Raw genomic sequence first — 27,002 nt, 5'->3', positions numbered from 1 at the left:
AGTAAATCAAGCCAGTGACTTCACATCATTCCTCTTAGTAGCATGAAAATTACCTTTTATTTAAATTGTGAATAAATTATATACAGAAAGACGACAAAGAACACTTTCTTTATAATCAATGGAGCTGTCAATTACTTCAGTTCAGTGCAAGCTCACTGAGTACTGCACACTTGCCAAAATTTGTTATAATCAATGATGCAGTCTACACTGCACAATAAATATTTACATTGTGTCTCCACTATGAGAGTGCAGAAATTCAGTTGCAATGGCAAGATCATTGTATTGTGTATTTTGACACCATTTTCTTTAAGAGCTGCTGTGCAGCCAAAATTATATACCAGTTATCACTGTAAAGCTGCTTTGACACAATCTGCATTGTAAAAAGTGCTATATAAATAAAGGTGACTTGACTTGACTTAATAGTCATCAATAGACTGTGATCAGCTACAACACTGAGCACTGCAACCTTTAATGCAATGGGAGTATACCTAAATATAATGCTATAATCAACACTTTTTACAATTAGTTAGTCTTGACAGCTGTAACATTTTAAATGTAGTAAAAGTTTTCAAAAGAGCTCCACGTGTAATACTTATTTCATATGCAAAGATGTTATACAAACATACCAATGGGCATTTACATTGAAGTCTTAAAGGAGACATTGAGTGTTTAAATCAGGGGGCTAAAGTGGCCTAAAATTTGTAAATGATGACAGTTTTGATGTAAAAATCCTAATAAAATTATAAGTGAACCTCAGGAAACATTTTAAGACAAAAATAAAATGTCGTTAACGACCCTTTAATGTCCTGACATTCACAGTTCGTTCCATGTCACTTGGTTCCACTCATGTGAACTGTAAACATGCTGTGCCAAGAACAACATGTTTGAACAACAGATAGGTTTGCTGCCAAAGCTAGTAGCTGATGATTGAGAGCAGTACGAGCATCTTTGTGAGAGACCGCACTTAATTCATTTCAAGGTTGTGATATATGCTTGTTATAGCCTTTTCCTGATGAGAGTGTTCAACTCCATCCTTACCATCTCAAAAATATACGACTGACCAAACGCCCTCACAAGGGAACAGACAAGCTGTTCAGACTTCAGATAACAGAAACTTGGAGATTCTCCCAAAGTCAGAAACCAGTGGATGACAGGTTTATTTTGGTCTGTGATATATGATCAGATGCTGGAGAAATTATGAATCAGAAGTAGAGTTTTATATAATTCAAAATGAATAACTCTTCAATTCACAACATGCTTTTCCGGCAAAATATGGATATGCCAGTCATGGCGCTGTCACAGGCATGAAAACAGCTGTACACTTTCCTTTTTGACAGACAGATTACATCTAAGGTCCTCATATAATCCTGCTTCTTATAATGCCTTTGAAGCACTTAAGATCTTGTAAAAAGGTCTTTAGCCATTAAATGCACCAGTACTCACCCACTTCAGAGACCAGCCCTTTCAGATATACCATCCTTGCCCTACTCACTGTAAGCCAGAATGTTTCCTAGTGCCCTTTAAATGTGTGCATCAAGTCCTTTCAGACCTGCTTCTCCTTTTCTTTTATTTGAAACTGTTGTTGAATCTGCAATGATACTTCCAACCCAGAGCGACCAGAGTGCTACTGCGCCAGAGCCTGGATTTCAGCTGACTGTGCTGGAATCAAAGCTGTTGACATTGCTCCCTCCCTCTCTCACATCGCTCTCTCTCTCTCTCTCTCTCTCTCACATCTCTCTCTCTCTCTCTCTCTCTCTCTCTCTCTCTCTCTCTCTCTCTCTCTCTCTCTCTCTCTCTCTCTCTCTCTCTCTCTCCCCCCTCCCTTTCCACTTCTCTGGAATCCAGGCTTAGCACATGACAGCATGCATGCGTATATCTGTAAACCAGCATGAGAAGAGATGGAGTGAGAGGGAATGAGTCCTGCTACAGCCTTCCATTTTCCCATTCCCAACCCAGGCTGTCAGAGAAAAATGCTGAAGATATGGGAACTATATTCATGTATGTCCTCACCAGAGCAACGTTGAGTTTTTTTTTTTTTTATCTGATGTAAATGGGGTGCATGACCCACCAAATCTCAGCTGAACATGTTAAGAACACACTGTTACATCCTTATTATATAAGTCAACATTGCAATAGATCACTTGCATATGACTAAATTTGAATTTTACAATGGAAAAAAAAAAAAAAAAAATCAACACTGAACTGACTCAAGCTAAACAATGAAACTATTTTCTTCTGGAGCTGCTGTGCAGCCGAAACAAACTTTGTTGCATTGGCTAATTTTCCTGTTTTCACTGTAAAGCTGCTTCGAAACAATCTGTATTGTAAAAAGCGCTATATAAATAAAAGGTGACTTGACTAGACTGACCACTTTATGGTGCATATATAACACTCTGATTGAGCATTTGACAGGAAAGAATGTGTAAGCTCATTTAAGAGGGTGTGGAAAGAGTCATTCTAAATTTTAAATATAGCCTATCGACTCGTGTGGACAATGCAGTGATGCAATGGCCATGTCTCTTTTTAAATCCAGTATAAGTCTTTAAGTGTCTCTTTATAGAATGTATTATATTAAAAGACAAAAATTTTGTCTTTTTTCTTTAATTGGACAACAATACATTCCGTTTTAAACCAATGTTTTCAATATATATATATACACAAATTAAAATAACATTTAATGATATATAATCATTTTGAAAATTGCAGATGTCTTTGCAAACTAATTATATTGAAGTCTGTTGGATTTCTATGCATTTTATGACTTCATAGATTTTAATCTATGAGACCTAAAGGGATTTCTTGACCTGTGGCTCTCTCTGGTGGACAGTCTTCAAGCAGAAGGAACTGGATGAAATATTCTGAGTGATCTGATTTGTGATGCAGCCTGGAATCATAATTACACCATGTTGACTCATTTGACTTTTGCTATCCTCACTTACATAAATGATCTATAGTGTCCTGCACCCACTAATAAAAATATATATTAAAAAATGTCTGAATAATTTTTGGTTTGACTGTAAGTGTTTTCACACATGGTCACTGGGTGTAGGTAATCGGTAAAAAAGTGTGCCATTGCAGTGTTTTCCAAATGAAACACAACATCTGCTAGTTTTGACGGATGTGTCTTTTGCGTTTTGCAAAAAGTTTGCTTTACAATTGCAAACTGAGTGTAAAGCAGATAATGTGCTTGCAGTTTTGCAGTCTGAAGATTAGGTATACGAGAGAATGGGTTCACTGAGAGGGCCTCAAGTACCACATTTAGTGTGTAAGCAATAAAAAAAAAAACTGCAAGGTTCCAGGGGTATTAGGGGAAAATGTTATAGCGCCACCTTGTGACCAATTCTCATCAAATTTAATACACAGCTCAATCACCTTCTAAGTATCTAAATTTCGTAATGATCAGCCAATCAGATTTGATATTATTAAAACCTGCTAAAATGTGAATTATATGTTTGTTTGGTTATCTGGGTGACATTTGATTAAAATGTAAGAATTTTCTCCAAAGACAGTGTATACCCATATTTAACTTAATTGATCATACAGCTGTGGGGTTACAAGCATTTTTTATTTAACTTTCTTTTTCAAATAGTTATATAGTGAAAGGAACTAAGTTATAATAGTTTTTGCTATGATATTGAAATTAGAACAGAGAACTTGAAATTTTTCAGTATTCTGTACCAATATCAGTAATTTTGGTATCGTGACAAACACTAGCTCTTTCTTTAAACACATGTATGATTTGTAAACGCATTAAAACTCCACAGAATTTACCAAATATGACTCTGCACCAATTCGCTTCAAAATGAAACAAACCCTCACTTCCTGTTTATCTTACAAAATAACAAGCTGTTACTGTTTCCACAGTGTCGTCTCAAGAGATTCAAACCATTCAAGAGTTCAGTTCAAGCCTTACTAAAGTAGCACCAGTTAACCTCACTGAAACTGCTTTGTGGCATTTACAATATTACTAAATGACACATAAAACTATTATGGTACTGTATGTACTTCAGAAAACATAACTCTAATTTATTTCTTATCTCACACAGTTTTACATTCCTCTTGCTCCTTTGAAATTCATCCATTCTCAACTGTGATTCAAAGCTCTTACATATTGCTCTCATTTTAGACAGTCCACCTGTCAAACTAGAAAAGTCAGTGTGAAATCAAGCACACACACACGCACACACACACAAAAAAAAACTCTTAATCGTCAGTGAATACACTTTGTATAGCCATTGATATGCTGACCAAAAGAAACAGCAAGTTTGAAAAGACACAAAGTCCATCATGTTTGATATATATATCCTACTAGAATGTGTTAGCATACACAAATTTATGCGACTTATTTTCTATTATTAAATTGTTAAATTATAAATAAAATACCGGCCACCCTGCACTCTATATACTGGCATTAGCCATAGAAAAAAACTGACCGGGAACCACTATGCTAAATGCTATGCTCTAAAAGTTCCAACTAGGTTAATGCTGTGGGATTCTGTAATGTAGAGAAAAAAATAGTTCAGTATGAAGAAGCGTGTGCGTGCGTGTGTGTGTGTGTGAATGTGTGTGTGTGTGTGTGTGTGTGTATATGGACCTGGAAGGAAAGCTTATTGCATCCCTGACCAGAAGCAAACTTTCAGTCAAGGATATGAGTAGCGGTTGAGAGGAGAAATAGACGGAGAAACACAGAGAGTGAATAACAGTGAGAGAGACTGCAAATGTAGATGAGGGAGCTCTTTGTGCTTTTTTTGGGAGTGCTGATTGAAACCAGCTGTGCCTGTTGGGTTCTCCGGGTCTTGCAACGTGACTCTACAGTACACTGGTTTAGGATGGCCTGCTAACATTAAAATTTACATCATTTGTTTATTCTTATCCAATCATAATGCAGCTTCAGCTTTAAATGTTTTTGGATTCATGTTGTTTTCATAATTGTGATTTGTTTTGCACTTCTTGGCCACAGTAGATTACAGAGTGCTTAACAAGATGGGGAACCAAAGAAAAAAAAAAAAATGACTCCTGAAAAAAATGAGTCCTGGAGCAAATGTAAAGCTTTGAAGCATGTACATGTAGATGCATCTGTAGACAGGAAATCAAGACAATGACATGGCAAGACATACATGCACAAAGCTCTGCATCCACTCCAGGAGTTTACAGATGTGTTTATTGGAGAGGAATATGTTAGTGTCTCCTATCTTAAGCTGGTACTTCACCTCTTGCTGAAGATCAAGACACAGATCTCACGAGAGCAATCAAAGACAAAGTCCTTTGAGCCACTCAAGATCTTCTGAATGTCACATCATTCTTACAGTAGATCCTAGCTTCAAAACAAACTACATCAGTCAAAACAACATCCCAGCCATAAAGACTAGAATGATGACAGAGATGGAAGAAGCTGCAAGAAAGGTAAAAAAAAAAAAAAAAAAAAAAAGGCACTTGGTTTTATTAAGGTTTCTATATGAAGAAACATATTGAGCATTCATTTCTGTTCTGAATTTTTTTTTTTAAGGCCACTGATCTATATATAGATCAGTGGTTAAGACTTAAGTAACATGGTTGCCATGTATTTTGAATGCTATGGGAGAAAAGATCATCACAGTCACAGGTTTTAGAAGCAGCTTTATCTCTGAAAGTAAAGACACTTAGCAGCTATTTCAAGAGTTCCTCTGTCTCCAGAAGTACCTTCTAATTTTAATCATGTGGTGGAAGCAGAACTGAACATCTACTTAACTGCACCAGAAAATGGAGAAGAGAATCCCCTGGCCTGGGGGAAACAGCACCAGGTTAACTTTCTCAGGTTGCGCAGGATGGCTTGCCAATACCTGCGTGTTCCAGCCACAAGCACACGATTAAATGTGACGCAATTAAGATGTGAAAGTTTTCTTCTTCATTTATTTTGCACTATAAATGTCAAAAACTTGCTATTGTTGCAACCTTAATGTAGGTTATGGTCAGTGGTTTAGTGATGTAGAATTGTTTATAGTGTGTTAATGTCCATAACGATTAAGATTTTATTTATTTTTAAATTAACTGACCTTTATTCTACTGTAGTTACTCTATTCATATTGTCTTAATGTAAAATTAGTGTTATGTGGTCTGTTTTATTTTCAGTCACAGAAAACTTTAATGAAAATTCTCTGCATTTTACAGCAAAGGTACTGTGAATTTTACACATTTATTTCTTATTTAACATTTTTTGATTTTCAGCCTGTGAATGCAGAATAAAACAGATTGGATTTGATGCTTTTAATGTATTTTTTAAATGTAAACTTTTTTTTTTACATGTTTTCAATGTATTTTAATGTAAAAATTTGCAAAATTTCCAAAAATTACTTTTCTTTATTTTCAAATTCCGACACATTTATTGTGAGAACTCTGCATGGTACTAACATGGTAATATGTTTCCAGGTTAGTCTTGTGCGAAGTCTGTTGACTGTCAGGCCAGCTGCAGAAAACACATTCTGATGGGGCAGATGTTTACCAGCCGAGACAATCTGGGAAATCTGGTGACATACACTTTCCACCAATCGAGTGGAATTGTGTCAAGCAAAGGAGGCTGTTCTCTAAGAAACTTTCTGATTCGTTAAAGCACAATTTATTGTAATTATATCCATGAAGCATCTGAAGGGCACTTTTCCTATCGCCGCCTCCGGCTTGAATCTGCTGTACACTTTTAGTATCCCCACTATTTGTATTTTCTGTTTTGTGGCTCAATCATTACCACTGCGGGTGCCATTTTGCGCAGCTTTGCGTTGGCAGCCAGCCTTTCTGATTGGTGTCTGGCATTCAGCATTGTTGCCATCATGGATGGTTTTGATGGTAGTGGACCAGAGTGAACCTAATCGGTTTGAAGAGATAGGAGGCGCATCCACTATGTAATGATTTTTTATATAGACGTTTCTCAAAACGGCTCTGATCTGCATTCATTGTGCCAGTGAGTCACGCACGTTTGCTTTGAACTCCAAAACCCGAGCGCTGTCCTCTCATAAGATGTTTCTCATAAGATGTGATTGGAAGAGGCTGAAAGTGATGCAGGATTGTATCAGGCAATGCAGTGGAAGTTTCATATGTACCTGTGCTTTGGTAGCTATAGTACTGTGATTGATGTGCTGAGTAAGTATTCCAGCAGCTGCGATGACCCATGTAAGTAGTTAAAGCCATCATTTACGGAGAGTTGTGAGCAAAGCACAGCACAGAATCCCAGTTGACATGAGTTTGATTGTTTACTGCCACTCTATTTGTGCGTTGTTGTGGACACAGGCTATAACTTTCCCTGTGATGTCCCATAACTCTACGACCTCGTTTAGGTTTGAGGTGTGTTTCTCTGACAGGTTCTCAGTTCTTTACCCAGCTACAATGGAGGTTATTGTCAGCTGTGTAGTTTCATATCCTCTCATGGAGACCGATGGATGCACCTTCTTCAAGAGCCGACACGCACCTCAAAACTAATGATGACCTTGCTTAATTAGCCATCGATAAGTTTGTTCAATTACATTATTAAAGAAAATGAATGATCATTGATTAAACATTAGTTTCATTAAACAGAAAATCTCTTCTACGGTCTCTGAAAATGTTCTTATTTGTAAATCTTCTCATAAGAGGTGTTTAACTACTACAACACATTTAAAACATGCATAACCAGTAACTATGGAGCAGCGATTTATGAAAACGGAGGTACGTCACAAAGCTCAGTGCAAGTAGTTCGTTTGCTTTGTGGCTCGGTCAAAAACCAAGCCAATCACTACATCCTGCTTTGGACTGATTATTCAATGGTCTTTACTTGGAGTTATAAAGGCACTCTATACTTATTGCAGATGAAATTAGGAAAGAACATTTTCCTGCAATTGTCTCTCCCATTGATTTAACACAAAGAGTCGTATATGGCGGTTTGTAAAGGATCATTTGAATGGTTTCTCCTGAAAGCTCTCTTTCTCCTGAAGGTGAAGTGGAAAGAGGAAATGCCGTGCTGAATTTGCTCCATGTGCTGCCTGAGTGACATCCAAAGGCTTGGAGATAAAGAATGCGTAAGACTTCCTGCTCCAAACCCCACAGCTCCCAAAACATCTCACCGTTTATATACTGCAGCAAATTACCCTGGCAACCTGGCAATGAATCAAGGCCTCACACCAGAACACAGTGTTTCTGGGGAGAAAAGGAGATGCAAGCCCATCTTAAAGACTCAGCGACACTCTATAAACTAGATTTTTAATTTTTTCATATGTTATGTTTCTTCTTGCAGATTTTGCAACACTTTCAAAGTGAAATCTCCAGTTTGGGGTGTTAAAAGCGCATTCAGTTTTATTCGAAACAGATGAATGGGAATCTGGCAATGTAGGTTTACGTTGACTGTTGTACAAATCATGGTAGTGACATACCACCTACACTAAAATTGAACCAAAATCTAATCGATAATGTTTAAAAAAAAAAGCCAATGTAAAACACATTTGCTAAAGCAGCCATGTCATTTTAGCTTGCTTCTTCAAGTCTTTGAGCTCTATTATCATGACCCGTGTTTCACGGAAACTCATGTTTCGCAAGTGTACCAGGTGTATAGCTTAGAAAAGCCATGGAGCTGGTTCTGTGATGCAATGTGTTAGCTTACAAATCATGCTCTGTTAAAAGTGTTTTGAGGTCATAACATGGTAGTCTTTATTAATCTGCTCCTGCTATAATAATTTGTGTGAAAATGAATAAAAGCTGTTGGTGTTTTACTGCCTCTAGTGTTTATTTCAACTGGAAACTGCAGTGAATTATATGTATAGGTATGTTTTTTCCGATGAGCCTAGGTTGATTTTTTTTTTCCACATGATCCCAAACGAACAGAGAGAAGCACTGCCTAGTCTCTTAAACACAAACCAATTCCTGCCCCCAGAACATTGTTTACCTCTACACTTCCTGGATGCAGATAACAGACCCCTTCCATGTTTATTCCTCCTGGAAGAAAAGTAAACTGCAGTCAGGGAAGCTCTGGCCAGGCATGTCCTCAACCACTGTAGGCTTAAGAGGTCATAGCAATACAAGTACATTCAGAGAATTGTGTTTTCATAATACAAATATTATAGTAACAGTGAACTATGAATACGAAAACTAACTCCATATTTAAAAGGACAAAATTGAACTTAAGCAACTAACCATAATGATTCATGCTGCAAACATGATGTGCATCAACGGTAAGACAAAGCGCACACACATCAAGAAGAACATGCTGTATTTTGGGGGTTTTAGACTTTTTGATTAATTGGTCATTGCACTGCTCTTTAAGGTTGGATTGTCTGAAAAACTCACCACAAATGAATGGCACATTTCATTAAACAGTCCACTTGGAATCTCCATAGCAAAAGAAGCAAAAACAATGAGTTACTGGAGATTAAGGCCAAAGTAATGAGCCTCACTACCAATAGACATACTAAGACAACTCTAAAGAGAGAGAAAGTTCTCATTGTTCAATAACTGCTTTTTCGCTTCAAAAGATGTGCTGTGTTACTGTGCAATAGGTTGCTGCGGTAGTCAGTATTACACGGTGTTCAGTCGTACCCCACTGTCATTTTTTCTATTTTATAGAACTAAAAACCATTTAGTTCAATTGGAAAATGGATGCTACAATTATAAACTGAAAGTGTCTGCTCTCTGCTCCATACAGCACGAGCTGCAGAGTCGCAGCACACTGCAGCAGGAGTCAGTTTTCACTTATCACATGAAGATAGTAAGGAGAGATGACTGACAGGACGATGGTGGAACATTTGGTTCACAAGAAATCCTGAGCGTGGCAAATATCTTATCTTGTAAAATGTGTGGTCAGTACCACTGCTCCCTATACACAGAGTATGCGTGATCACAAATTTAAAAGCAAAAGTGAAAAGCGATGGCACATTCAAAACCGAACCCTGGTGTGAAAATTTCCTCACCGTGACATCCCTACTGTGCAATTGAGCTTCCTTAAAAGGATATAAAAAGAAACGTGTGGATGACTGGTCTTCAATCATGCCTATTCACTGAGTGTAATGTAAGCTTTCAGAATAAAGGCCCCAGTATACTTATGGCGAAGTTTTTTTCCATTCTTGCCTAGGGGTAAAAAGCAAGAACAAAATACATGGTGAGAAAACAGCAGTTAAAAAGCATCTGATCATAGCAATATGAATATGTTTGTACGAGCTCTGCAATTTGGCCACGTCACGTTTATTTATATAGAAAATGTAAGTGTCTCCTTAAATTAGAGTTACAATACTATAACTACTCTAAAACGGCACTCCAGTGTGTTCATGCGTTTACTCCAAAAGCTTACGCTGTACTTCTTATGCCTTCCTTATTCTACTTGTGCTGCGTTCATTCCGTAAGTTGAATAGGGAAGGTGTAGGACATACAGCAAAAGCTTTTTGAAGATTACAGAAAGCGGAAGCACATGCAAAGTGATCATTTGTGTTTATAAAGCATATACAGTTGTATTTTTTTCGAAAATGACCGATCATTTCACTAGATAAGACCCTTATTCCTCGTCTGGTATCGTTTAAAGCCTTTTGAAGCTGCACTGAAACTGTAATTTTGACCTTCAACCATTTGGAGGCCATTGAAGTCCACTATAAGGAGAATAATCCTGGAATGTTTTCATCAAAAACCTTAATTTCTTTTCGACTGAAGAAAGAAAGACATGAACATCTTGGATGACAGGGGGGTGAGTAAATTAATCAGGAAAATTTTATTTGAAAGTGGACTAATCCTTTGATATGAAACAGGAAACTCATGAATATTTATGTATGCTCCGCCCAGTGCCACAGAATATCTCATACACCAGAAAGTTCACTTTAGAAACTTTGTTTTGAAATGACATGACCCCAGTTTGTCCACACCAGCTTCATAGTAAATTGCAACTATGTCTGTTACAGGCAAGATGGTGCCCTTATTGAATTTACTGGTCACTGGGGTTGGGAATCAAAAATCGTTTCCAATTCTGAAATCGGATACTTTACGGTCAGGAATCCGATACTTGTAATAAAATTAAAAATTTTTATTACGCTTACCGATTCTTGTGTGAGCATTTTAATGTGATTTTAAACCACTTTGAAGCACAAGACGACGCAAAAGAAATTTTAATTCTGCACTCGCAACGCACGCCGTTTACTAGCGCACACATCCAAAGCGCTCACACAGAAAGCCTACTCTCATAGTGCGAGATACTCAATTGCGTTCTTGTATGCATCTTCTTGCACTTGAATTTGAATAGCTCAAATTCAAACAATACTCAACCCTGTTGCTCACCAAGTCTCAGTAGGTCTATAATAGGCATCTCCATGCAACTGCAATATCCATCTGTATCATGAGAAAGATCATGTTAACTCTACTTGTCTACACTCCCTCTGGATGTTACAGCATCAAATTTCTGCCCTTTTGTACAAGCTTAACCAGCTGATTCTTCAGCTTTAGACAAAAAGCTCAAAACTGTAGCAAACTCACAATAGATAAATGAAACTGAAAGAGGTGAGCACAAAAAAAAAAACACATTTTTGTCTGTTCTCTTTTCCCATTCTTTCCCACAATATACAGTAGATAGGTCTTGTAAATGACACACCTAGTCTGCAATGGTTGAGTAAAATGTGCATTAATATGACAAGATGAAAAACTAAAATGTCTTCAGTTTACTGTGCACCTGGCTTTATCAGACCGATCCAATCAATAGTGCATTTGTCCATTCTATGTGAAAAGGAAAACCAGCTAGGTCACAACCCTACATATTTCTCGCTGAATACCAGTGCTAAAATGGAAAATACCTAAAACACCAAATCGAAGATTAAAGTGAAGATACACCATTGAGCAACCAATGAGCTTGTTTGTTTCTTTCTTTTGCAGTTTACCTCTTTACAGTTCAGATTTCAAAAAGATAAGAATTCACAAAACACAGACAATATAGGTTTGGCCATCTACCTCAGCCCTTTGTGAATTTGTCACTTGATGTACAACGTAAATTCTGGGTTCTGAAGCAGAATCAGCTGAAAGGAACTTTACTAATATTCACTGTCTTAAAAAGATAATTTAACAAGGATGGGATGACAATATTGATTTTAATTGATCTTCATTTTGATGAACCAATATCGATTCTTAAACAAGTTTATGACAGCCACTATTTAAATGGGAGTAACAAACTAAAGTAGAAACAGTTGATATAAAAACAGCCTTTAACGTGCAATTTAAGTCATGGACTTAGGGTTGCAAAGTTTCCAGAAACTTTTGGAAAGTTTCTGAAAATTTACCAGAAATTTTCAGCCCCTTTGCAACCCTATATGGACTTAATTTTAACCTAATATTACAGTAATGTACCATCTGACAGGTTCCACTGTATAGTTTACAGCATTAGTTGAGAGATGTTTGGAAACAGATATGCAAACATGTATGTATGCAAACAAACTTTTATGGAAAGATATGGACCCAAACGTAATGCTGCAACAAGTAAGTACAGGTAGTAACCATGTTAATTCTTATGCCTAATCTGTGATTAGTAAAATGTAATCAGAACTCACATACAGTTAGACATTCTTTCTCGCAAAATAGTTTATTGCAGTTTATGCATCAGTAAAACACATTGTTCCTCTTTTTTTCCTTCAAGACCCTTTTAGGATTCCACATATCTGTGTTTTCGCCACATTGCTGTATAGTGCAGCAATGACCTTTCAGTCATCTCCTGGCATATCTGTATGTTTCTTTTCCCAAAGTTTTTTAGCAAGAAGTGTATACTATAACAAATCACTGAATGAGCTGAAACGGTTGTATTGATGGGACCGGACGAAGCACTAAATGGTTTAGCTCCCCAGTACCTGAGCGAGCTCTTAAAGCATTATAGTCCTTCACGTCTATTGCGATCTCAGAATTCAGGCCAGCTGATAATACCTAGAATATCAAAATCAACCGCAGGTGGTAGATCCTTCTCCTATTTGGCACCTAAACTCTGCAATAATCTTCCTAGCATTGTTCAGGAAGCAGACACACTCTCTCAGTTTAAATCTAGACTAAAAACGCATCTCTTTAACCTGGCATACACATAACACATTAGCAATTATATTTTCAAATCCGTTAAAGGATTATTAGGCTGCATAAATTAGGTCAGCCGGAACCGGGAACACTTCCTATAATACCTGATGTACTCGTTACATCGGAATAAGAATGGCATCTACGCTAATATTAGTCTTTCTGTTTATCCTGAGGTTTACTGTAGTCAACTGGATCCAAGCCGTATCCAGGTGAGACCAAGGACCTGCACCTTGACACGACCACAACGCAGCCCTGAAGTATCAGCAGAGATCGAGTCAATTAGATCATCCACTGTAAAGGCCTCATCAACACGACAACCAGTAGCGCAGCTCCTCAACACCGTCCATATACCGGCGTGATGAATACGATCCTCAACTCGATAAAACTGAAATAAATACTTTGAATGTTGCGATCCTATCGGACTTATGATAGCATCCTGAGTCGTAACAAAGCACTGTTTGCCAGAGGAGAAGTGGCCCCCCGACTAAGCCTGGTTTCTCCCAAGGTTTTTTTCTCCATTTTAACACCTATTTACCACTTGTTTGCCACCTGATGTCACCTGTTGGAGTTTGGGTTCCTTGCCGTTGTCGCCTTTGGCTTGCTTAGTTGGGGACACTTGACATTTGACTTGACATTTGATATTCAACAGTGCTTTGATCTGCCTGCATTGACACTATTCTTTAAGAGCTGCTGTGCAGCCAAAATAATGTACCAATTATCAATGTAAAGCTGCTTTGACACAATCTACATTGTAAAAAGCGCCATATAAATAAAGGTGACTTGACTTGACCGGAGACGCTGAATTTTGGAACCCCTGCCACTCCGAGGAGCTACTGGGAGAAGTTGGACCTCTGGCTTAGCACACTGAGCCCCTGGGAAATTCTGTGAGAATGGGGTGGTTTCTCTCACGGACAGAGTAGGAATTTTCCCACAGCCCCACTCTGCAAAGAGGGAGGGCTGTCATAGAAAAAAACCATTAAAAAAACAACAACAAAAACTAAACACAGCTGATCCCTGAACAAAAAAAAAAAAAAAAAAACAGTGGTGGAGCCATGATATAGTGATTGAATCAGATATATATGTGCCATAGTAATAAATGAATAATGAATTAATTGTATTTTTTTTTTTTTTATCACTATGAACAATTCCCATAGTGTATGATTGCAGAAACGTTTTTATTGAACCGTGATGGAGCAACACTTCAGCCAGTTTTGTCTGTTAGAGCAGCTCTTTGTTTCAGAGGCTGTACTAAGGGTGTGCCACTGTCTCACTGGATTGTGGAGGTGACTGCTTTAGCTTACACTTCACAAGCTGAGACTTTCCCATTCGAGGTTGGGCCTATTCCACTAGAGGCATGGCATCCTCGTGGGCAGGAGGTATTTCTATTCAGGATATTTGCCTGGCCACAGGTTGGGCTTCTGAGGCTACATTTGTTAGGTTTCATAAACTAGAAATCCCATCTTTTGCGTTGCACTTAATGTCTATGCAAGGACATTCAAGCTAAGTGACCACTGGCTTCCCAAATATGCCTAGGCTACGCCCCCTTCTTGGTGAGTGGTGGTTTCAACTAGGTCGTATATAAACTGAATTCATACACGCTGTGTCACGTCAGTGCCATGTGTGTGAATACGATATGCTGAATATTCATGTAGTCATGTTTGAGTAAACGTTCTCCACACACATCGACACAACTGTAAGCACTGTTAAGCCCGGGATACACACTGCACGATTTTAGCAATCCTATAAGATCATTACAAATCACACTGTGCGACATGGATCTATTAAACCTGGGTACGACATGCATGTCGATTGCACGATGATGACACCTGTTGACTCTTAGACAAAGATGCAAGGTTCTATAGAAGAATAAAACGTCATCCGCATGAGCTAGTATAAACAAAACACCATGTTGAATCACACTTTGGCAGTTGTAGTTTTTATGTGTGCTGAAAATAAAAAGGAAGCAGAGAAAGAAGAAGGAAAGCGCCATGTCGAGTTGATTTCATGTTGCATTTTTATTGGTCCGTCAGTAGATGTAGGCCGTAGCAGCAAGCACACTGTGCGTTGATCATGCTGAATTTCTGACACTGTCAGAAAATGATCGTAGGCTATCTTTGGTCGCAAGACCGGGAAAACGGCGTCTTTGTACCACTCTAACTGTACGACATTAAGAGCCACGATCACAGAAATCGCCACGATAGTTTCACGATGGCAATCTTTCGTCTGGGACAGCCAAAAATCATGCAGTATGTCCTGGGCTTTAGTTCAGACGTTGAGACTTACAAATGTTCTCCACACGTATGTTAACACATCTTTAAGCTGGGTTAGAAAAGAAATTGATTACCATATCAGAGAGAAGAGAGTGAGAAAGCGCAGCTGGTATCAATGTATCGACACTATGGAACATGAGCATTGGAACCGTTTCAGATATTTCAGTTTTATATTTCAGATAAATCAGTTTTATGAGACACCACTTTCTGACCGTCAACTTGGCCAAAACCCAGACAATCTTCAATATTTCATGTAGAAACATGAAAAAAGAAAGCAAAAGCAGCATTCATGGTTTTTAGCCCTCATTCTCAGTGGAAGCGCTTATTCGCACCACTGAGCATACAGAGTAGAACCAGTGTGTTGGAACGCTCACTATCTCTCTTGCTAACTTGTGCCAACAGCTCTCACAATCCATATGTAACTCAACACCTTTTACCAACTCATTAGGGGTCATATGATCAGATTTAGACATTTTAAACAAAGTATTAGCATGCCAGCAAGGGCTGCAACAACTAATCAAAATCTATGGGGATTTTGTCTATGCAAACATCTGGTAGGCAAAGTAATACCATGGCTCCCCTCAACAAGCCATTATTAATAATATTATTAATTAGGGTTGCCACAATTCTCAATTTAATAATAAAACCATTCAGTACGACATCCATGGTTTAATACACACTTCGGTGGGGGTCGGTTTTGCATTTAAATTTCTGTGCGTTTTATTTCTCTCCAAATGGACTCTATGCACGGTCAGTTTCACGTTTTTTCTGTCAAAATGACTGAGGAGATGACTTTTTAGTGTCGCTGCTTACAAAAACTTCCCCGGATTACTGTAAATGATGTCCATTGCATTGTGAGGCTGTCAGCAGTCACACCATCCAGTAAAATGGTCCAGTAAAAAAAGTTACATCAACAACTTTGAGGGTGAGTATTATGTTATCGTCTACTAGCAAATCTAGCTAATAATGCTGGATAACGCTGATTTTACCTTTTACACCAAATTGATCAGCACTTAAATAAGAGTTTAACTTTAAAAGCCATGAAATGAACCAACATAAATGATTATTTCACCTCTCGAGTCTTCGGGTCTGAACCATTCATTTTTTTGTCACATGACGTGACAGACGTATTGGATACAGAAATTAGTTCGCCTAATAATTACCAATCTTCCTTACAAACAAGCACATAGTTCTTTTTTTTTTCTTTTTTTTTTTTTAACTCATACAGTTAAGTGATACGTTTCTGGTCTCAAATTTCTTACAGTTTATACATTTGTGAGCTGCCAGTGTTCATTTTTATATTTATTTATTTTATATTATACATACACTAGGAATTTGTATGCGAATTGTTTTTTTTTTTTTTTTTGCTTTTAAGTAAAATAAAGTAAATAGTATTTTTTCTCCTTTACCTCTTACTGTTCCTGTCGCCTAAGCATAGAATAACAAAAAACACTCTGATGTGCCAAGCCATCAGAACAAAAAAAAAAAAAAAAAAAAGTGGTTAAAATGAGGTATATATTGAACCGTGGGCTAACTATATTGTTGCATCTCTATTAGGGCTGGGCGATATATCGCATGCAATTGTCACGCTCATTTCGTTAGTAAAGCCGGTTCCCTGATTACCGCGAAATCACCATCACCTGCTTTCAAATGGAGTGGCATTTAATAGACAGAACCGTAGTTCACTGACAAGCTACGCAATATCGCGTTCATTATCGCAGATGAATCGCCTTCGATAATGAACGCGATATTGCGTAGCTTGTCAGTGCCGATTTAGCGGTAATCAGGGAACCGGCTTTACTGACGAAATGCGCGTGACAATTGCATGCGATATATCGCCCAGCCCTAATCCCTATTATTGGTTTCTGGATCATGCACCAGTGTTTATCTTGTATAAAGCACTCATGAAGTGCTTTTACTATTACTAGTGCAAACACTAAAAAGTGCCATTTTATATATATATATATATATATATATATATATATATATATATATATACCTCAAGTTCAACCTCCCCTAGTTTCTCTTGAAGCAAATACGGAAGTGACTTAAACTGCAATTCATCAACTGGCCGCTAAGAACAGGCTCCAAAAGAGAGCAGAATCTCATTATTCCCATGTTAAAATGGCCAACTTTACAGCAAAAAAAAAAAAAAAACATGTCTACAGCTTGGTACAAATTGTGGTTTTGGTCTATACAGCTAATTTTGCCCTTCTTGACAACTCTGAGGGGGGTAAATATTTTTTTTAGAGTTTTAACATAAACGCTGCTCAGATTGCATAACTTCTTGAAGAACAATGATGGAGAGCAGATTGTTCAGAAGAAATATGATGCAAACAATGGACAATATATCAATATTTCATGGATTTAACATTTTTGTGGACAAAAAGTATTGTTGTTCGTTTTGGACGCTCATGGACATCTCGCGATCACTATTTCATTATAAATGTATGGAGTCCCATTTTGATTTAGCGTGTTGTCATTTGCACTGTGCAAATTGGACACCCCACAATTACAATATTACTGGTGCTGGTGACAACGTAGACTGGAAGTAAACCTTTAGAACTTTCTAATGGTATAACTTATCTTTATTAATATTTTAGATAGTATCTAAGATAGATAGATAGCTCCTTAGCCTGATATCATGATCACGTAGCGCTAGGCGGGCATGGTTTCAGCAACCAGGGCCCTCAGTTCCAACCACGTCCTGCATCTTTGTCCATTTTCAGTTATCCGGGAGTGACGCGCGATGACGCACTGCCCAAGATGTCAGTGGCCATATGTATATATACACACACATATACACATATACACACACACAGCACCAGACGGGGCAGTCGGAGTTACAAACACTAGGACTGCTCCCTCACTGTAACCATAACATGCCAAGAACGGCTACCACTAACTTATACAACAACAAGAACAGGCCTTTGTAAAGCAGGCAGGCGACCAGGGGCGAGAAGACAAAGGCATCCAGTGTGTTTCTAGCACAGAGGCTTGGATGCTAATAAATGTTAATAAATGCTTCCAGATTTTCCTGCAGTCAACTCTCTTTGGCTAACACACACCAGCTGGGCACAGTGGATTGTAACTACAGGCTCTGATTAGCAGAGAGGGGTGCAGAGATACTGTATATTGTGCTGAGTTGCTAATTATTGACAGACTTCAGAGGAACAGTGTTAACAACTACACTTAAAACTGATGAACTGACCAGCAGCATGACAGAGAGAAGGCTTAATAAACAAGAAGAAATATTAGAGACTTATTACTGTACCAGTTAGAGCCTAAAGTGTCCAACCATAATGTTACTGAAAATAGTATTTTCACCTTATGGGACAATACATCGATTCTCGATACAAAGAATATGGAACGATTCTTATATTTTCCGATGTATTGCAATTCTCTCTCGAATCGATTCTGAGCTTAGTTTTTAACAGCAGATGACAGTACATGCTTTAGAAACACCTTTACTCTGCTTGCTTCCAGTTCCTTTACACACACCACTTAAACCTAAAAGAATCATTCATAAAAAATTAAAAAAGTTTGAAGCGAATTACAAGGGTGTTTGCAGTGGGCTGAGCCGAGATGCAAGTATATTTAAACACTTACACGCCTCAGCCGAACACATGAGCACTCTCCAGCACTCTTCTTCGTGAGCATTTGAGTGTGCAGTTAAAAACTAGCCTAGAGCGCCATCTGCTGTTAAAACTAAGCTCAGAATCGATTCAAGAGAGAAAATATCAGAATTGATATAGAATCATTGTATCTTGAATTGATGTATTGTCCCAACCCTACTTATTATTCTCTTTTATTTTATTAAAATGTTGGCATGTAACCTGTCCTGCACTGTGATATGTGAATGAATTAATGGAATTATATCCAGACATTAATGATATTGAAATTTGTGCGGCTTATCGAGGAGATATGCCAAGCAATCAGATGTATTACTGTCACAAGACAAAAAAAAAAAATTGAAAGGAATTGAATATGATTCATAACTTAATTTATGACTGACACTTTACACGTAAATCAGACTTAAAATGGGCTGTTTTGGCCTTGACCAGTAAGACAACACCTAGCAACCACCCAAAACATCCCACCAATGCCCTACAAACCACCAAGAACTGGGCAAGTTGTCAGGCCAACTCCAACATCATGGCAAGCACCGTTCATTTGTACAAATCTGGTCTTTTTTAAAGGAATTTAACAGTTCCACTAGTGCCAAAAGCCACTGTAGAAAGATACCCAATATTTCTTGCAGAAGTTTACATTCTCTATTGGTTTTGGCGTGTTGGTGCTAATGTTCATCAACATCTGGTCGTGAACACCTTCAGCTGCAGGTTTCCAGAAGCTGCAGTCTCTCTACGGAAGCAGCCAGCAGAACACCTACAATCTCACTTTACTTATATCCCAGCCAGGAGCACTGCCAAACACAACATCTGGATGCGAATGAAGAGTCTGAGCAACTTACATCAGTGACTTCCATCTCGATCACTGGGTCAGCATACATGTGTGCACAATGCCTAGTGCCCATTTGCATGGACATAATTTCACCACCCGGCCCACACCTCCTCACTTGGTCAGAAGAATACAGCCGCTGATGAGCAACTGACACAAAGAAAACTCTGAAAGATCTTAGTGTATATAAACACAAAATGAAGTAACTAAAGTATGCTGGCCCTATTAAGTATGGGGGAAAAGTAATGGCATTGGTATGGTGTCATAATTTCATGTCTACCTGATGGAGAATTGAATGAAATGGAGTTGTGTTGCACACAGCTGAGACATTTTACTCTTTATGCATTTAATGAGGTATCTAATTCATCTTTTCATTTAACACGACAAGCCATTTTGATTAAAATTGCAAACTGGAGTCCAGTAAGGCATCAAAACACTTCAGCAGCAGTTGGTATAGCCTACCAAAATACAAACAATCAAAGTAACTGCCAGGTATTAAACCTGACAGATTCCAAGCCATAAGTCACACACCAACTTACAAACTACACAGCCCCTTTATTCATGGGTTGCCAACATATGAGCAGAATTATGGCAACAAACAAAGGGGTATTACATGTACATATTGTATTGTATATAAATTAGTTATAGATAGTGTATAGATTAGTTATAGACAATGTAACAAGATAATTTGAAGAACGTATGTATTTTTGTGAGCAGCCAGAACTGCCAGCCTAAGAATGATTTGTAATTTTTCCCTGTGTGGAAAGAGAGAAACAGCGCCCTCTACTCGCCATGAAAAAAAATACAGCCACAGACTACTACAGTATTCAACACCGGCTGTTGGATTTGGAATGAAATCCAACTGTAAATAATAGTGTTTCTAATCACATTTCTCTTACACAGCTGTAGAAGTGAAAGAACTACGTTCTTATTCACAAAAACAATCAATCATTGACTGCCATGACGGCTGTATGAACGCCGTGCATCTGAAATTCCACATGTAGCCTATCATTCCCAAAACGTTGAGGAATTGCAATAGGCAAAACAGATATCAGACCGCCTTTAATATTACAACATATAAAAAGATCTACATTACAGGGAAATTCTGATGCCGTAATGTGGATCTTGCTCAAGGTTCATTTCTAAATAACTGAACAGGATAGGTCCAAATATATCATACAGAAATTAAGTAATATGTAATGTCAGCAATGTATCTGCAATGTTAGCAGAGCAATCATCATTAAAAATCATCACACAGCTGGTACAAATCAGCAGTGCCTATTTACTTACCGTATATCTTCATCTCTGAGAGAAAGGCGTTGTCAAATTGTAATCCGTTTGGGCTGATACCGTCAATTTATCCGCTGTGACTTCAGAAGTGCCAGTAAGTGAGCTGCTCGCGTCTCACCATCAGTCCAAGCGCTACACACGCCTACTACAAGTCTCTCTTAAAGCCACAGTTCCATCACCAATCCTGTCTATCATGTCTATAACCAAATCTGCTGGCATACTAGAACCGTCTCAAGGGCTTTGCCAAGTGTGCGACCGCAGACTGTCTCGAGCAAAAATAAAGTGACAACTGCCTTAAGCCAATAGCTAAAGTTTGTGTTTTTGTTTTTTGAAAGACTATAGCTAAAAGTCTTACAGAGACTGTGTGAATCGTGATGTTGTATTATTCAAATGTTTAAAGGTGCAATATGTAATATTTTTACAGTAAAATATCAAAAAACCACTATAGTGTTATATATTTTGTTCACTTGAGTACTTACAACATCCCAAATGTTTGCAACTATTTGTAAATCGTGAGAAAATTGCAATTTTAACCAAGGCTCCGGGACGTGTGAGGAGTCGCCTGTCAATTGCGTCATACCCGCGTTAAACCTCGGTTTCAGGTTTTATTTTGTATAAACCATGGAAACACCAAAGACGCGTTAATATTTACATGTTTTAATAGGCAAGGAAACAACTGTTTTGATATAGGCATTTATATTTATAGACAGAAAACTAATTATTGTTATATAGCTCAACACGTTTAGTCTTATTGTTTAAATCTAATTTTCTTGATTTTTTGCGAGTACCATGTTTTACCATGCCTCAGAGAAAAACACTATTTTGTGAAATAGCTAACATAGCATAATCAGATGCAGTTTTAGTAACGGTAATACAGCATTTTCTCCATCATACAATACGTTTTAAAATTAATTTCATGCCATTTATCAACACAAGCCATCCAGCATTTATTAATATGATATTCTAATATCGATCTATCTTACTGCAGTGTGCAACAAGTGCCTCATAGCAGCCGCCGAGCAAACGCACAGAGTAACATTATAACATAATTTTCAACACACTCAAATGTATCTAATATGATAAACAGAGATGTGTTACCTCATACTTGTGACCGGAAAAGTGGAAGCGGCGCCGGTGACTGCGGCATGATAAAAGTTCCTCTGCTCGTGAGGCGTGTGTTGCGCAATTGCTCCAGCGGCCTCGTTCAGCTCCCAAAACACTCGGTCCTGCTCTGCTTCATACTACAGTAACGTTAATAACCGCATCCATGAACATGATTTCTTCCCGAGTCCTATCCCAATTCTTTTCCACCGGTCGCTGACTTGAAGACCACATGTCCTAAGATTCCGCGCTCAAACTTAGCGTCATCAAGCTACGCCTTTGTTTTGAATAGGCATCTAGCGACCTCTAGCAGACAGACAATGTTACATATTGCACCTTTAATAATGTATTATTATAATGTGCAGTAGAACTTACAGTTCAGGCCTCAGGCGTAAACACTGTATGTCCAAAACCGCTGCTTTGCAGGAAATGGAAAAAAAACAGTGTATTTTTAAAATAATTATCCTAAACACTGCGTTGTCAAAGTTGATATTGAGGCTATTTATGGTCAGACACTGATCCTAGTTTACAAACAATACATTAAAAACATTTCATTTTTTTAACCATACCCTCACTGGCTGTGCCATAATGTTGAAATCCTATAATCACCCCTGCTTTTCAGCCCTCTGTACATCCCTCTATACCTCCCTAACACTTGAGAGAGAGAGATGGAGAGCGAGAGAGAGATAGAGAGAGAGAGAGTTGGCATTGTCTGCCTGCTAACCAAAGCTCTCTATTTTTACTCTGCGTTTAGGGTGGTTAACAGCATGCTCTGGGCTCCAGAGGCAGACCCACTCTCCAAAGCCACCCGCTGCTCTCCAGTGCCAGGGGCTGTGCTAGATGTCCCAGCCTACCCAGAGCAGCTAAATCTGAACTTGCTGAGGTTAGAATAGCAGCTGGGATGCTGGGTGAAATAGTCAAGCACCCTCCAAAATCCCACAGAAATAGGAATAACTCAGGGCGTAACATCGTTTTATATCTTTCATCTTTAAAACTTTCATCAGAAGGCTGACAGCATGTTTGATCACAGATTGATCAAATGTGAATTTTATGAAAAGAAAAATGTTTGGTGATGGTAATCTGCACTAAATATCTAAAGAAAGTAAAGATACAGCCAGATAGCTATATGTACAGGTGGTTTTCATTGCATTCCACCGACTGAATAACCATGAGACTAGGACACCTTCATGGGAGGCCCTGATATAATGTCCATAACACAGCAAATTTCTGAAATCCTTTGGAAAGAACATTTCTATAAAAGGTAATGGTATGCACCTAAAAGCTTCTGCAAAGTGAACAGTGCACGTCACAGATTACTTTGGCTCTGTTTCTGTAAGCAGATATCAAAATGTTATCAGGAAAGCCCCAAAGTTGTTATGGCTTTCAACAGTTTAATGAGACAAATTTTCAATAAAATTGAACATGCTTTGAATATAAGAAATACAAGATCACAAGATGTTTGGTCTGGTAGATCAACATAGACTTTAAATTCATCATTTATTCATAATCAGTTATCATTCCCATAGAATGATGTTTATGACCGTAAATCAGTACTTCTTTATGAAGTTTGTTTGGACATTTATGAAGAACATAAGCCAGAGCTAATGACTGAGTCACTGGATAGGTAGTCCCTGTGGAACCATCTTATTGGTAAAAACAGGGCATTAGTTTGTAACTTCATGGATGTCTGCTACCTATTGACCTATTACTCCCCTGAACCCATGTTAGTGTTTGGTTATACACTTTCTACATGCCATGACATGAATAACAAACATGCCGCAAACATGCCAAGATGGATATTTTATAAGTGTTTTCACACATCAGTCAAAGTATAGAGATGATTTAGACTACATGTCTAATAGTTTAGAATGCCTCCTAAACTGCACTTCTGGATCAGTGTTCTTATTTGCTATTGTGCTACTATATACTAGGTATGAAGCTCTAACAATATGGTGTGTGACCATTCACAACATGTTAGCATAACACAGCCAGTGAAGCATGTGAGAAAACTGAAGTGCTCCAATCACAAAGAGCTTTCGTGTGTATTAGACAGGTTTTTCAACATGATCAAGATCTCATTATAATTGTTCGCATGAAATTTCCGGCTCATTTAGTCTTGTGACTCATTGGTCTCTTTCTGAGAAGAGAACATCAACACAAAACATTTCAGAAATTTGAATCATAAATGAAATGAACACACAGAGGATTAAAGAGATGCATATCTATCTCTAATATCAGTGTCATCTGTCATAAATCATCTGTCAGTCTCATCAATTGAGACAAAACATGTCACATCTTGCGGTGTTTAGTTAGAACTTCCAGTAAAGTCACCAAACAACAACAGTTTTGCTTTTACTTCTTGGCAACTTGTGATATATGAACCTTCAAAATGCCAAGGTTGTCACATGACAACACTCTCTGCAACAGATCTCAGCATGCCCTGATGGAAATGGTCAAGGTATTAATCTCTGAGCCCTTATGGAATTACATAGTGGATGATGTTTGATACAAGTCAAGACCGAAACTTAAAGAGGGTCAAGTCTGAATACAAATGCTTGAGTCCATGGCAAGACCAAAAATGTCAGGTTTTCTGATAGGATGGACCCAAAAGCAGATAAATGCTTAACTCAGACTTTAATAGCACTTGAAACAGAAAAGACAGGGCCTACGCAAGATGGCCGATCTCAAAGTGGTGTCAGACAGGGAAGGGTCTAACCAGAGAGACAGTCTGTATAGTGATCAGATTCAGGAAGATAAGAGACAGGCGAGAAGGTCATTATGAGGTGAACAGACAAATTATGAGGTGAACATGACAAATTAGTACCAAGGTCAATATACATATATATATATATATATATATACACACATTATATATATATATATATATATATATATATATATATATATATATATATATATATATATATATACACACACACACACAAATATACAAATATATATATATATATGGGTCAATGACGTGACGGGTCATTTTTTTGTCCAAAGGCCTTAATAATAATAAAAAACAAAGATATGACATCCAAATTATGTAAGGTAGTAGAGCTCGATCTCTTTTATTGAATCCAAAAGGCTTTAATTATATTTTGCTACATATAAAGGTATTTTAAAGATTTTGAAGTGTCAAAAGGTCATTCGGTTTAACCATCCAAAGGCCAATACAGCCATTTAATTTGTGATTAAAATATCTTAAAATGTAATTAATGTTTTGGGTTTTTTTTTTATTCTGGCATGATTTTATTACATCATATATCAACATAGTGCAAAATGGTATTAAAGGTGCCATCGAACATTTTTTTACAAGATGTAATATAAGTCTAAGGTGTCCCCTGAATGTGTCTGTGAAGTTTCAGCTCAAAATACCCCATAGATTTTTTTTTATTAATTTTTTTAACTGCCTATTTTGGGGCATCATTAACTATGCACCGATTCAGGGCTGCTGGCCCTTTAAATGCTCATGCTCCCTGCCCACGGAGCTCGCACTTGCCATTAACTGCATAAACAAAGTTCAAACAGCTAATATAACCCTCAAAATGGATCTTTACAAAGTGTTCGTCATGCAGCATGTCTAATCGCGTAAGTATGGTATTTATTGTTTACATTTGATTCTGAATGAGTTTGAGGCTATGCTCTGTGGCTAACGGCTAATGCTACACTGTTGGAGAGATTTATAAAGAATGAAATTGTGTTTATGAATTATACAGACTTTCAAAAATGAAAATAACGACGGCTTTTGTCTCCGTGAATACAGTAAGAAACGATGGTAACTTTAACCATATTTAACAGTACATTAGCAACATGCTAATGAAACATTTAGAAAGACAATTTACAAATATCACTAAAAATATGATATCATGGATCATGTCAGTTATTATTGCTCCATCTGCCATTTTTCGCTGTTGTCCTTGCTTGCTTACCTAGTCTGATGATTCAGCTGTGCACATCCAGACGTTAATACTGGCTGCCCTTGTGTAATGCTTTGAACATGAGCTGGCATATGCAAATATTGGGGGCGTACACAGGGACGGACTGGGACTAAAAAACGGCCCTGGACTTTGACTAGGCCCGGACCAAAGCAGTCGGCACGCGTAAGCTCAACCTGAATAAACACATGATGGAATGAATTTAAAAACAACAAAAAAAAAACAGGTTTTATTCCAAGATAGCATGGAATAGATTATATAATATGCTGTTATAACAGCATATTATACAATCTATTCCATGCTGTTTTAAAATGAATTTATTTCTTAATAATCTTAATTAACTTATGCAGTAATTCATCTTACTGCACAAATAATAATACCACATCTAAATGAAAATACACCATTACAAATGTAGCTTCTGTATTCAAAATTTTTTACTTGGCGGCCACGGCCAGTGCAGCTGACATCCAACCAACTTAAAGGCGCATTGCTGCCACCTATAGTACTGGAGTGTGAAACAGATTAGTGGGAGAAAAAAAACAGGTGATGACTGCGTGTGTGGCGGGTGGTGGGCCGGCCCGCCGGCCATTCTGTGATTCTCCACACAGATGGCCAGTCCGCCCCTGGGCGTACACCCCGACTGTTACGTAACAGTCGGTGTTAAGTTGAGATTCGCCTGTTCTTCTGAGGTCTTTTAAATAAATCAAATGTACATAAGAAGGAGGAAACAATGGAGTTTGAGACTCACAGTATGTCTTTTCTATGTACTGAAATCTTGTTATTTAACTATGCCGAGGAAAATTCAATTTTTAATTCTAGGGCACCTTTAAAATTATGTGTAGAAGTCGTTGCTTTGTTATGAGAAAGAATATCCGGAAAAATGAATTTCATTGATGTCATTCGGAATAACCAATATAAAGGGACCATT

General features: G+C 37.9%; 1 protein-coding gene across 3 annotated transcripts in view; it reads right to left on the bottom strand.

The window, feature by feature from the left end:
- Positions 1-21,182, bottom strand: part of daam2 (dishevelled associated activator of morphogenesis 2) — a 93,784-nt gene extending 72,602 nt beyond the window's left edge. For 2 of the 3 annotated variants that reach the window (XM_048191947.1, XM_048191949.1), the window contains exon 1: positions 1,444-1,670. The gene's annotated coding sequence lies outside the window, so the exon portion shown is untranslated. Of the gene's footprint in view, positions 1-1,443; positions 1,671-21,032 lie in introns of those variants that run through there. The other variant, XM_048191948.1, reaches the window with a different exon arrangement.
- Positions 21,183-27,002: the final 5,820 nt, after the last annotated feature.

The sequence above is a fragment of the Megalobrama amblycephala genome, linkage group LG5, assembly GCF_018812025.1.
Source record: "Megalobrama amblycephala isolate DHTTF-2021 linkage group LG5, ASM1881202v1, whole genome shotgun sequence".
NCBI classification, from domain to species: domain Eukaryota; kingdom Metazoa; phylum Chordata; class Actinopteri; order Cypriniformes; family Xenocyprididae; genus Megalobrama; species Megalobrama amblycephala.
Note: the sequence above shows the minus strand (reverse complement) of the source record. Positions and strands in the feature narration are given on the sequence as shown.